Below are 13,012 nucleotides of genomic sequence, written 5' to 3' on the forward strand. Positions count from 1 at the left end.
AATGAGGTCACGTCCAGCTCGTCACGCATACGCGTCATGCACGCGTGCGCGTTGATGGAGATTTCGCCAATCCACGCGGATGCGCTGCTCTTTTCGTGTAATGGATGCGCCATTCTTTTCGAGTGCCTAAAATTCTGTTGTGGAGTAACCTCATTACCAAGACCTTTTCGTGTAAGCAGTTACACATGAAGATCTTTATCTTGTAAGCTAATTTCATTTTTCACACACTTTTCCAATTTTTGTGATTCTGAAGGCAATAAGAAATTGGTGGTTGGTAGAATGTATAGGCAATTTTATATCCTGAACTGGCCTCATAGATCCCATATTTGGACAAAATACATCTAATTTTATCATCCTTTTTCATTGGTTTTATTGATAGAATTCTCGACTCAATATCAGTAATAAAGGTGGATTCAATCAGAGATTAGTTCCAGCTTCAGTCAGAATTCATCAAATCACTAACATAGAAGAGAGCATGTTTTGGTTAGTGCATGAAAGCTGATAGAAGAACAGTAAACGACAGAGGTGGAGGGAGCCAAGGATCTTGGGTGATTTTTACTAACATTCCAGTCCCTATTCTCTATGATAAGCTTTTCTCAATCACTTTTTGCCCTTCCAGAATGCTACATCATTGATGTATGGAAAATGATCCAACACAAAACTCACCGGCAAGTGTACCGGGTCGCATCAAGTAATAATAACTCACATGAGTGAGGTCCATCCCACAGGGATTGAAGGATTGAACAATTTTAGTTTAGTGGTTGATTTAGTCAAGCGAATCAAGTATTGGTTGAGTGATTTGTGCTTTGCAGAAACTAAATTGCTTGAAATGTAAAGGGAGAGGGGTAAAGTGCAGTAAATTAAAGAGCAGAAAAGTAAAGAGGCAGAATCTTAAAGTTCAAGTAATGTAAATTGTAGAAACTTAGATTGCAAGAAATGTAAATGGCTGAAGCTTAAAGTGCAAGAAATGTAAATTGCTTGAATCATAAAAGGAATTGGAAATTGGGATTACAGAATGTAAACAAGCAGAATTAAATTTCATCAAACAGCAAAGCAAAAGATTAATTGAATTGGAATGGATCTCAAACAGAAGAGTAAAAATGCTTTGAGAATTGTAAAGACAGAAAGGCAGTGCTTAATTTGCAGCAATGTAAAAGAGGTTGAAGATCTAGGAGTGGAAGAGCCTAGATAACAAGTCTAGATCTCAAATCCTTCCTTGATCTAACAAGAACAATTGCAAAAGAAACAAAGAAAAGTAAATTGCAGAGAGAGTAGAAGATGAAGCAGTAAACGGAAATTGGAATTCAATTATGCAGAAAATTAAACAAGATCTCAAGGTGAGATTGAAACAAAAGTTCTTCAATTCTCTACCCAAGATCCAAAGCAAGAAAATTAAAGAGTGCTCAAGCAAGAACCAAGAAGAAGAGAGATCAATTCTCCTTCCATGTTCTCAGAAATACAAATTCAAAGTAAAAAGCTCAAAATTTAAATGAAAGCTAAAAAGGAAAAATTTAAAGTAAAGTCTAGAGATCCTAATTACATCAAACTAACTCCTATTTATACACTTTCTATTCTTGGATTTCGGAATTTGGATGGGCTTTTGATTTGGTGAAGAAATGAATTAAGTTGGATATTTAATTCAATTTTCAGCCCATGGAGAATTTGCTTCCAGGGGGATGCTCAGCTCACAAAGTGAGCTGAGCTTTGAGACTTGGTGTGGGGAGGCCTTGCGTGCTGTTGCTTGGGGGAGGCATCAGGGGAAAGCTCAGCTCACAAAGTGAGCTGAGCATTGGTGCCTTGGTGCCAATTTGTTGCGCGCTGCCCTTGGACCGTGTCAAATTTGTTGCGCGCCCCACTCCCTGGCCGTGTCACGTTGTGCCTTATGCACCAAGAAGTAGCGCTCAGCTCTCCAAGTGAGCTGAGCCTTGGGGCATCCAAGGAGAGCTCCTTGGTTCGAAACCTACGGGAAGCATGCGCTGCCCATTTCTTTGGTTGCCTTGCTTCCTTACTTCCTCAAGGTGTGGGGTTCGAGTCTTGGAGCATGCACTTGCACTTTATTTTCTTTGAATTTTTCCCTGTGAGCTCTCGATAATACTCACTTTGTGAGCTGAGCTTGGTTTCTCCTTTCCTTGTTTCTTGGCCTCATATTGTGCTCAGCTCACAAAGTGAGCAGAGTTTGTGCCTTGGTCTCCTGGGAGTAAGTGTAGCGCTCACTTGGTGAGCTTGGTGCTCTTGGAGAGAGCTTCATGGTTTGTTGCGCCACACTTCCTCCTTTCTTGGCCACACTTTTTTTTCCTTGAGCCACACTTCTTAGGCCACGCTTTCTTCCTTTTTTATTTTCTTCACCTATAATTAATCAAAACAACCAATCAAAGTATCACCAAATTCACAAGGTTTATAAATCATTAAAACTCAATTAAATTTAGCTTAAACCTCATGATTTAGCATCAATTATATGGTAGTTGTTTGATTTAGAGAAGTCATGCATTTTCATTCCAAATTACTTACTTAGAATGCAAGAAAGTGCATAAAACTTAATAAAATTAAAGAAAAAGGCTAGTGAAACTAGGCTAAGATGACTTGTCATCACAACACCAAACTTAAAACTTGCTTGTCCCCAAGCAAGCATCAAACATAAGAGAAGATAGAATGAAATAGATAAGTATATATGTTCTTATTAGGCAGATAGTTGAATTTGGTCTATGGGGTTTTATGTAGATCAAAAGTAGCTCATTTATTACTTGCTGTCAAAACAAACAATGTTTCTTTTAAGAGTTCACCAAGGTTGCTGCTATGACTCCTCACTTTTTGCTCATTTCCCTTGTTAGCTTTTCTTCTTTCTTTTGCATTACAGAGCTTATTTCTTATTGAAGGCTTGGTGGCAAATGTTGTAGTGGCCTTTGGCTTATTTTCATTCAACATTTCTTCACCACAGACACATGGCTCAAATTTTTTTTCTTCCTAGGAACATTGATGCCCAGCATCTATTTAGATCACTAAATATTTTGTAGCTAGGTTGCTCTTTATTGTGGACTTTCAGTTGGCAATCCCAAATCAATTTATCTAAGTTGCCAAGTTTTAAAATACTCCTTAGAACCTACTTGTCCAAGCATATCCTAGTACATAAACACCATAGGCATATGTCCTAAGGTCCAAGCTATTGGTGTCTAGCCTTATTGTTTGTTTCTTTGCCAACTTTTGGCTTTTCTTCTTTCTTTTTCTTTTTGTTTTGGTTTATTTTCAAGGGGCTTTTATTAATTGAAGGATCATAGCAGCAAACTGGCTTAAGCTTCAAGTAACAAGTCATTATGCAGCACTTATTGTATGAGCTAACAATTGAATCAAACACACTCCACCACTAACTTTCATTCTAACTTTTGTAACATTGAACAATTACTTTTCTAAACCAAACATTTCTCTTTTATTCAAACAGCAAGGGAAAACAAAACAAGGTATTCAAGTTAATGAGTGATAACAATTATTATGCAGATAGTTTATTCTTAGCTAACTACTAATGCAAACAAAAGGAATAGTAGAACATAAAGTAATTGGAGGCATGTCATGTTTCAGATATGCATCTTCCTTATTTAAGTACGAATAAGAAGATAAACTTCACCACCTCTATTTGTCAGGCATTTCCATTCTTTTGGATTTGCTGGATTCTCCCTTCTTCTTCTTCCTCTTCTGTCCATAATCTTGAGCTTCTTCACGAGGACATCTTCTGTCCCAAATAGAATCTGTGAGACCTGAAAGCCCAACTTCTTCTAATCTTCGGTATGCTACCTGGTTATTAAGCTTAGACTTTGCTGCTTGGCGGTCTCTAAGTTCTTGGCATTGATCAAATGATTTGATTTGTAGATTGATTGCTGGCATGCAACGGCTTACGTACTCCAACCTTGCTTGCACATCTTCATTACAATCTGGTTGTTGCACATGTCTAACCTCTCCAATAGTGTGGTGAATATTCTTCCACTGATACAGGTTGTGAGTATACTCCCCATACTTGGCTTGGGTCAGGAACATCTTGTCATATGACTCTTGAAGTCCTGTTGTTAGTTCCCTTTGTCCCTCAAGAATCTTGGCTTGAAATTCTTGTTGTTGGGCCATTAATTGTTGCTGCCAGCTTTCCAATCTTTCCTCCATTCTGTGCTGCCAAGCTTCATTTTGCTCCCTGTCTTTCAAGTATTGCTCCCGGTGCTCTAGATATTGCTCTTGGCATCTTGAGTACTGCTCTTGTGCTATCACATTTTGCTGTGATATTTCTTCAAGAACTCTCTGTAGTTGACTCATATCTATGGCACCGTGAGCTTGTTCTCCTCCTTCCTCTGATCTTCTTCTTCTTTGGGGCCCTTCTTCTTGATCATCATCCTCAATAATTCCTTCCATGGTTTTCCTTGTTATTCCTGCTCCTCTTCTTACTTTCTCTGTGTCCTCATCTTTAAAGATCACTCCGGCTCTAGTACACAACCTTAGAATTGTGCTCGGATAGCCAAGCCTAGCGGATTTGTTTGTGCTCTCAGCTATCTTTTGAATACTATCAGCTATGAGTTGTGCAAGGTTGATTTCTCCTCCATGTAAGATACAGTATATCAAGAGTGCTCGCTTGATTGTGACCGCTGAGGTGTTTCCCGTGGGGAGTATGGATCTCCTTATTATCTCATACCATCCCTTGGCTTCAGGAATGAGATTTATTCTTTTCAATCAGCTTGGGACTCCTTGCGAATCTCTTTCCCAGTCTGTGCCTTCCAAGCATATCCCCTGGAGAATTTCATCAGGATCATTCTCGTTCTACAATCTGGCCTCATAACTGGGTTCTTCATAAGTTCTGGTTCTCAGCTTCAAGGCCCTTGTAATAGATGCTGAACTGAAATCCACTTCGGTTCCTCTAACATAGCTTTTGTAAGAGGGGCTGCCTTCACTTTCCTTCACGGCATTTGCATAGAACTCCCTTATCAAGAGTGCACTAATTTTGGGGAGGGGATTGCATAGCAGGTCCCACCTTCTTTCCCTAGTAATTTGTTTCATTATGGGGTATTCTTCTTCTTTCAGCGCAAAATACCTTTCATAGATGATGAGCTTTGTTTTCATGAACCTATGATATTTTCCTTCATGAAACTGAGATCTAAATCTCTTTGTATCATAGGTAGGAGGTTCGATCACCATTGGTTCCTTGCCTGGCCTTCTCCTTGAGCTTGATGAAGCCATGAGTGCAATCAAGAAGACAAAACAATGGTGGCTTTGAGGTACGGTTTTGTGGTGTTAAGAGGGTGAGGAAGGGAATGTTGTTGTTATGAGAAAGGTGGTGTATAGGTATAGAATTGCACAAGGTGGAGGTAGAGATTTATGTTTGTAGAGAGGGTTTGTAGGGACATGTGATGCAAGAGATGTCTCACTCTTTTATAGGCAAGGAAACAAAAGAGTTGGCCGAAGACCACACTTGGGGAATGGTTCTGTTATGGCTTGTGAAGGGTGGGGATTAAGTTGAACAACCTAGTAACTTTATGATATGAATGGCTTGCATGTTTTCTAGAGGATTGACAAGGATTCTCTTACTATTGGTTGCATGGGGTCCGTCCCTCAAGGTGACTAGCATGCAGAATTTTTTTGTTTTCCAAAGTTGGCGCACCTCTCTAGGCACATGTGAACCCTCTCTTGACTTGTCATAGCTGTTCCCTTACCTTGTCCTTACTTCAGCCTTCTTTTCCTAATTAAACATAAATGATATGCTTTAGGATACAATTGAAGCATGGTGGTGAAAGGAGTGATTGCATTATTTTTTTTTTTGTGAAAGATCAATTGTGTGGTGAACACCAAACTTGTCTCTTGTTAAAGAGTTGATGTCAAAAACAAGCATTTGTCACAATTGATACTTTTATCATGAATTCTAATTCATAAATTCCTAAAATAAAATAATGCATGATTCATCTCTGCATGATTTTGATTGTCTCTTTTCTTTACTGAACAAAAGTTGATCTTTCTACAATTGATACATATGCAGACACCAAACTTAATGTTTAGCCATATACTTTATCGAAATGACTAAGCATATGATCTGAAGATGCTTGAAAATTAGCTTTTGTGTGCTATCAAGCACACCAAACTTAGAAGTCTGGCATATGTTCCAAAACACTGTACGTATCTGTCAAGTATATTCAAAATCATGCTAAGGTGATCATAATTTATTGAATTTAAAAGCAAGCAAGAATCTTGAATCATGGGTTGCCTCCCATGAAGCGCTCTTTTATTGTCATTAGCTTGACATTGAACCCTTCTTTTATGGTGGTTGATGATTGTAGTGCCTCAACTTGTCCCCTCTGACTGTGAGCTTCTTCTTTGTCCCTTGGTGCTCAATTTCCACATGCTCAAGAGAGAGTACTTGGTTAACAGTGTAGTGATCCTCTGTTCCCAGCTGTTGATATATTAATTGCACTCTGTCACCTTTGGAGAGCCCTTCTGTTGGAATTTTTTTGTTCTTCCAACCCTTTTTTATTCTGTTTTTGTTCTTTCTCCCTCCTTCTGTTGACCCTTCTCCTTTGACAACAGGCTTCCTCTTGAGGTTTCTTTTCTTAGTTGCCAATACTACAATGTCCTCTTGAACCTCTTCATTATTTTGCACAGTCTCTTTCTTTTTTTGACTTGTTGTATCATCTATCTCTTGCTTGGGAGGGCAGTTGTTGTTTGTCTTGTTGATTCCCTCTTTCCATTGCAGGTTTTCTTTGTCATTTTCTATACCATCCTTCTTTTTATGATTGAACTGTGTTTCTGGCAGTACACTCAGAGTAACACTCTCATCATGCATCCTGAGGGTTAATTCTCCTTGATCTACATCTATGATGGCTCTTGCAGTGGCCAAAAATGACTTCCCAAGATGATTGAATTGTTTTCTTCTTCTTCAGTGTTCAAGATTACAAAGTCCGTAGGAAAAATGAACTTGTCAACCCTTACTAAAAGGTTTTCAATCACTCCCTTGGGATATACTACTGACTGGTCCACCAATTCTAAGGACATTTGTATTGGTTTCACCTTCCCTATACCAAGCTTTTTCACTAAGAATGATGGAATTAGGTTTATGCTTGCTCCTAAGTCACACATCCCTTTGTTGATAAATATGCTTCCAATGGTACAAGGTAGGAAGAAACTTCCAGGGTCTTCCACTTTGGGGGGAAGTCCTTTCCTGATGAGTGCACTGCATTCTTCAGTGAGAAGCACAGTTTCCTTCTTTTGCCAACTCCTCTTCTTGTTGATAAGTTCTTTCAAGAACTTTGCATACAGGGGCATTTGCTCAAGTGCTTCAGCTAAGGGAATATTGATCTCCAACTTCTTGAAGACTTTAAGAAATTTTGGGTAGTGCTGGTCCTTAGTCTCCTTGTTGAACCTTTGAGGGTATGGCAACGGAGGTGTAAAGCTCTTCTCCACTTGCTGCTGTCCTGGAGCCAGCTCTCCCATGTTCTTCCCTTTTCTCAAATTTTGTGGCTGCTTATCCTTTTCTTGAGCCTGATTTTGAGTTTGCTTGCTTGCTGTTACATCCTCATCATTGGCTTTCTCTTCTTCAGCTTGTTTCTTATCACTTTCCTTGGGCTTCTTGGTTGCTTCTTCATTTTTCATCAGGATCTTTCCACTCCTCAGTTGTATTGCCTTGCACTCCTCTTTTGGATTAGGGATGGTGTCACTAGGTAGTGAGCTTGATGGCCTTTCAATGGTGATTTGCTTGGAGAGTTGTCCAATTTGCCTTTCCATATTTTTCATGGAGGCTTCCTGGTTCCTCAATGTCATCTCTTGATGTTTCATCATCTTTTCCATCAAGAGCTCCAAGTTGTTAATCCTCTGAGAGTCTTGTGAGATTGGTTGATTGTGAGGTGTTGAGGGTTGAGGATAAGTGTTTTGATTTGAGGCTTGGTTATTGGATGGATGATGGTTAGAATTGGGGTAGGTATTTTGTGGTTTTCTGTATGTGGTTTGGCTATTATTCTGCTGGTTATTTTGGTTTGTGTTTTTCCAGTTTTTCTGGTTTGAGTTTCTCTGCCATGGCTGCTGAGTTTGATTGTGGTTGTCTCCCCATCTAAGGTTTGGGTGGTTCTTCCATGAAGGGTTGTAAGTATCACCATAGACTTCATTTGTCCCAGAATTTTGGTTGTGCATGTACTGGACTTGTTCTTGCTGCTGCTCCTCTTGAGTTTCTTCATTTTGTCCCCATGTGGTTGATGGTTGGCTAGTGTTAACTGCTGCAACTTGGAGGCTATCAATCCTCTTGGCCATTTGCTCAAATTGTTATTAAATTTGCTGCTGCATCATCTTATTTTGAGCCAGGATTGAATTCACTCCTTCCAACTCCATTACTCCTCTCCTTTGTGATGGTTGGCGTTGCCTTTGATGAGCAAAGAAATACTGGTTGTTAGCCACCATATCAATGAGATTTTGAGCTTCCTCTGCAATTTTCATGAGTTACAAAGAACCTCCAGCTGAATGATCTAAGGCCTCTTGAGACTTCAGTGTCAAGCCTTCATAAAAATTCTATAATCTATCCCACTCAGTGAACATTCCAGGAGGACATTTCCTGAATAAAGCCTTGTATCGTTCCCATGCTTCATACAAAGGCTCAGCATCTTGTTGTGTGAATGTTTGTACTTCAGTCTTCAATCTAATAACTCTCTGAGGTGGGTAGAACTTGGCAAGGAACTTGGTTACCAAATCATCCCAGTTGTCTATGCTGTCCCTTGGGAAGGATTCCAACCATTGAGTAGCTTTGTCTCTGAGAGAAAATGGAAATAATAGCAGCTTGTAGATCTTTATCTTGTAAGCTAATTTCATTTTTCACACACTTTTCTAATTTTTGTGATTCTGAAGGCAATAAGAAATTGGTGGTTGGTAGAATGTATAGGCAATTTTATATCTTGAACTGGCCTCATAGATCCCATATTTGGACAAAATACATCTAATTTTATCATCCTTTTTCATTGGTTTTATTGATAGAATTCTCGACTCAATATCAGTAATAAAGGTGGATTCAATCAGAGATTAGTTCCAGCTTCAGTCCGAATTCATCAAATCACTAACATAGAAGAGAGCATGTTTTGGTTAGTGCATGAAAGCTGATAGAAGAACAGTAAACGACAGAGGTGGAGGGAGCCAAGGATCTTGGGTGATTTTTACTAACATTCCAGTCCCTATTCTCTATGATAAGCTTTTCTCAATCACTTTTTGCCCTTCCAGAATGCTACATCATTGATGTATGGAAAATGATCCAACACAAAACTCACCGGCAAGTGTACCGGGTCGCATCAAGTAATAATAACTCACATGAGTGAGGTCCATCCCACAGGGATTGAAGGATTGAACAATTTTAGTTTAGTGGTTGATTTAGTCAAGCGAATCAAGTATTGGTTGAGTGATTTGTGCTTTGCAGAAACTAAATTGCTTGAAATGTAAAGGGAGAGGGGTAAAGTGCAGTAAATTAAAGAGCAGGAAAGTAAAGAGGCAGAATCTTAAAGTTCAAGTAATGTAAATTGCAGAAACTTAGATTGCAAGAAATGTAAATGGCTGAAGCTTAAAGTGGAAGAAATGTAAATTGCTTGAATCATAAAAGGAATTGGGAATTGGGATTGCAGAATTTAAACAAACAGAATTAAATTTCATCAAACAGTAAAGCAAAAGATTAATTGAATTGGAATGGATCTCAAACAGAAGAGTAAAAATGCTTTGAGAATTGTAAAGACAGAAAGGCAGTGCTTAATTTGCAGCAATGTAAAAGAGGTTGAAGATCTCAGGAGTGGAAGAGACTAGATAACAAGTCTAGATCTCAAATCCTTCCTTGATCTAACAAGAACAATTGCAAAAGAAACAAAGAAAAGTAAATTGCAGAGAGAGTAAAAGATGAAGCAGTAAATGGAAATTAGAATTCAATTATGCAGAAAATTAAACAAGATCTCAAGGTGAGATTGAAACAGAAGTTCTTCAATTCTCTACCAAAGATCCAAAGCAAGAAAATTAAAGAGTGCTCAAGCAAGAACCAAGAAGAAGAGAGATCAATTCTCCTTCCAAGTTCTCAGAAATACAAATTCAAAGTAAAAAGCTCAAAATTTAAATGAAAGCTAAAAAGGAAAAATTCAAAGTAAAGTCTAGAGATCCTAATTACATCAAACTAACTCCTATTTATACACTTTCTATTCTTAGATTTTGGAATTTGGATGGGCTTTTGATTTGGTGAAGAAATGAATTAAGTTGGATTTTTAATTCAATTTTCAGCCCATGGAGAATTTGCTTCTAGGGGGATGCTCAGCTCACAAAGTGAGCTGAGCTTTGAGACTTGGTGTGGGGAGGCCTTGCGTGCTGCTGCTTGGGGGAGGCATCAGGGGTAAGCTCAGCTCACAAAGTGTCACGTTGTGCCCCACTCCCTGGCCGTGTCACGTTGTGCCTTATGCACCAAGAAGTAGCGCTCAGCTCTCCAAGTGAGCTGAGCCTTGGGGCATCCAAGGAGAGCTCCTTGGTTCGAAATCTACGGGAAGCATGCGCTGCCCATTTCTTTGGTTGCCTTGCTTCCTTACTTCCTCAAGGTGTGGGGTTCGAGTCTTGGAGCATGCACTTGCACTTTATTTTCTTTGAATTTTTCCTTGTGAGCTATCGATAATACTCACTTTGTGAGCTGAGCTTGGTTTCTCCTTTCCTTGTTTCTTGGCCTCATATTGTGCTCAGCTCACAAAGTGAGCAGAGCTTTGTGCCTTGGTCTCCTGGGAGTAAGTGTAGCGCTCACTTGGTGAGCTTGGTGCTCTTGGAGAGAGCTTCATGGTTTGTTGCACCACACTTCCTCCTTTCTTGGCCACACTTTTTCTTCCTTGAGCCACACTTCTTAGGCCACGCTTTCTTCCTTTTTTATTTTCTTCACCTATAATTAATCAAAACAACCAATCAAAGTATCACCAAATTCACAAGGTTTATAAATTATTAAAACTCAATTAAATTTAGCTTAAACCTCATGATTTAGCATCAATTATATGGTAGTTGTTTGATTTAGAGAAGTCATGCATTTTCATTCTAAATTAATTACTTAGAATGCAAGAAAGTGCATAAAACTTAATAAAATTAAAGAAAAAGGCTAGTGAAACTAGGCTAAGATGACTTGTCATCAATCATCCCCAAGAAGGTACTTTACCTATCTCAGTTCATACTATATCACTGTATCTGAAGTATTTGCCTCTGAGAATTCTGGATAGAGTTAAATTAGGATACTTAGCAATTTACCAGCACCATTTTTCAAGTAGAACTAGGTTCTGCGCTCTCAAATCTTTGATTCCTTTCCCACCCGACCTCTTTTTTGGGTCTTGTCATGGTATCTCATTAAATTCAAATCATTTTTCTTTCCGTGCCTCTTTGACCCCACCAAAATTTGGGTAACATTCTTTAAATCTCATCTAGTAGGATATTCAAGAGTCTAAACTAAGACAAAGTGTAAATTGGGATTTTTTCTCCAACTGGTCTTAAGAGAGTATTCCTCCCTCCAAATGACTGTATATTTCTTTTCTGCCTTGTAATTTCTTTTGAATCTTATCTATAATTAAACCAAATATGGCCTTCTTGGATTTCTAGACAATGGAAGGGAGCCCCGGATATTTATCTTAGGCTCCTATATGTTCAATGTTAAGATTCTGAGCAATGCTAAATCTAGTTTCCTAAGGGGTGTTATGCCTAAAGAAAATCACAGACTTTTCTAAATTTATCTTTTGACCGCTAAAACTCTCATAGTCGTCTAAGAGCTCTAGTATCTGATGTGTTGTTTTGGTTGAATATTTACAAAAATAGATTGAATCATCCGCAAAAAGCAAAGGATTAACAGTTGGACATCTTCGATTAACCTGAACAACTTTAATTTTCTAATTTTGCTCTACCTTGTGTAGCAAGAAGGATAGTCCTTCTTCATAAAAAAAAAAAGAAAAAACATAGAGATAAAGGGTCAGTGTGACGAATACCCCTATTTGGTTTGAAAAAACCAAAAAGTTTCCCTTCTACAACAGAGTAAAAAACAGTCATTACCAAACCTCTTTGTTTAGTTTATCCATTTTAATTCAAAGCCTTGTTTGTCTATAATGAACTAAAAAAATTGCCATTTGATCTATCATATACTTTTGATGCATTCGCATCTTTAGTTGTTTTTCATTTAGAATTTCATTCAAAAAGCTAACGATTCTCATTAAATAAGTAATAATTTCATGATTTAGTGAGCATTACTTTGTGTTATTTTGAATTTTTTTGTTACGGGAGAATTTGGAGGAAAATTAGCAAAGATCAAGGAGGAAGAAAAGGCTAGGAACCAGCACACTGAGAGGCAGAAGAAGAAAGAATCAAACAAAAAGCTCTCTAGCTAAAAAGAGAGCTCTCTAGACCAACAATGCACCAAACCACTCCCTCTAGTGGCCAAGAAGCATGCCATGCATTATACGCATGGAATGGTGCATATAACATATGGCCTTGGGACATTTCTAGGGCTTGCATAAAACTATGCTAAAATGTCGAGAGTCATGCGTATAACTAATGAATACATATTTGACGATAAATTTTGGATTGGTTTGAGTAGATTTCATCTTATAAACCCACATTTATTCATTCAAATAGCATACTTTTGTGTTCTCTCCCAAAATTGAGCTTAATTGTGAAAACATGCTATTTTGTACTTAATTTAATCAATTTTATCCCACTTTCATTCCATTCGATGCTGTGATATTTTTTATGAGTAATTTCAGGTAAAATAGGTTGGAATGGCTTGATGAGAGTGGAGGAAAAACATGCAATAGGGAGAAAATATGAAGAAATCAAAGGACAAGCACACAGCCATTGTGTTTACGCACAACATTCTGTGCTTACGCACAAGAAGAAAATTCAGCACATGTGCATACGCACACATCTGTGCGTACGCACGAATCAGCGCACGTGACTCACTTAAAGGAAAACGCTGGGGGTGATTTCTGGGCCTCCAGAGCCCAGTTTTGGACTTTCTGAAGCTGATTGAGTGCTATATCAAAGG

At 38.5% G+C, this 13,012-nt stretch overlaps 1 pseudogene; it reads left to right on the plus strand.

The window, feature by feature from the left end:
- The first annotated feature begins 8,536 nt into the window (after nucleotides 1–8,536).
- Nucleotides 8,537–8,633, plus strand: LOC112753569 (small nucleolar RNA R71; annotated as a pseudogene).
- Nucleotides 8,634–13,012: the final 4,379 nt, after the last annotated feature.

This window comes from Arachis hypogaea, chromosome 15 (assembly GCF_003086295.3).
Source record: "Arachis hypogaea cultivar Tifrunner chromosome 15, arahy.Tifrunner.gnm2.J5K5, whole genome shotgun sequence".
Classification (NCBI taxonomy): Eukaryota; Viridiplantae; Streptophyta; class Magnoliopsida; order Fabales; family Fabaceae; genus Arachis; species Arachis hypogaea.